The sequence below is a fragment of the Macrotis lagotis genome, chromosome 4, assembly GCF_037893015.1.
Source record: "Macrotis lagotis isolate mMagLag1 chromosome 4, bilby.v1.9.chrom.fasta, whole genome shotgun sequence".
In the NCBI taxonomy this organism is placed as follows: domain Eukaryota; kingdom Metazoa; phylum Chordata; class Mammalia; order Peramelemorphia; family Peramelidae; genus Macrotis; species Macrotis lagotis.
Window position 1 is genome coordinate 48,660,792 of NC_133661.1, and position 1,251 is coordinate 48,662,042.

A 1,251-nucleotide genomic window follows, 5' to 3' on the forward strand; every position below is an offset into this window, starting at 1 on the left:
GCAGCATTTAATTCCAACAAAAGTAAAGTACAAGTGAAGCTTAGAGAAATACAGGACTCTTGGTTCAGTAAGAAGGCAGATGAAATTCAACTTTATGCAAACAGCAACAAACCAAAATGCTTTTATGATGCCCTGAAGGCTATTTATGGGCCAAAGACCTATGGTGTATCTCAACTACTCAGTTGCTGATGGATCACATTAACAATAGGGACATGATCCTAGAGAGATGGACTCTGAACATTTCCATAGTGTTCTTTTCTTTAAAAAAAAAAAAGTTTAGGGGTGGCTAGGTGGCACAGTGGATAGAGCACCAGCCCTAGAGTCAGGAGTACCTGAGTTCAAATTCAGTCTCAGACATTTAACAATTACCTAGCTGTGTGGCTTTGGGCAAGCCATTTAACCCCATTTGCCTTTCAAAAAAAAACCTAAAAAAATACAGAAAGAGTTTATTTATTTTGAGTTTTACAATTTCCCCCCCCATTCTTGCTTCCCTCCCCCCACCCCCCACAGAAGGCATTCTGTTAGTGTTTACATTAGTTCCATGTTATACATTGATCTCAGTTGAATGTGATGACAGAGAAATCATATCCTTAAGGAAGAAAATTCAAGTATGAGATAGCAAAATTACATGATAATTTATTTTTTCTAATTTGATGGTAATAGTCTTTGGTCTTTGTTCAAAGTCCATAATTCTTTCTCTGGATATGAATGATATTCTCCATTGCAGATAGCTCATAATTGTTCTTGCTTGTTGCACTGAAGGGGTGAGCAAGTCCATCAGGGTTGATCATCACCCCCATGTTGCTGTTAGAGTGTACAATGTTTTTCTGGTTCTGCTCATCTCACTCAGCATCAGTTCATGCAAATCATAGTGTTCTTAACAAACCTTTAACAATCAATGCATAAGGGGCAGCTAGGTGGCATAATGGATAAAGCACCAGCCCTGGAGTCAGGAGTACCTGGGTTCAAATCCTGTCTCAGACATTTAATAATTACCTAGCTGTGTGGCCTTGGGCAAGCCACTTAACCCCATTTGCCTTACAAAAAAAAATCAATGCATAAGCCACTGACCATTTACCACAAGTTGAAGTCAAGCAGTCCCTAGCTGAAGTTCCAACTGAAAAAGAGGTTTTGAATGCCATTAGGTTCCTTTCAAGTGGCAAAATATTTGGTGTTGAATCTATTCCAGCTGAGATCTACAAGGTGGGTGGTGGGGTCCATTGCTCATCCAAAAACTGACTGAAATTTTCT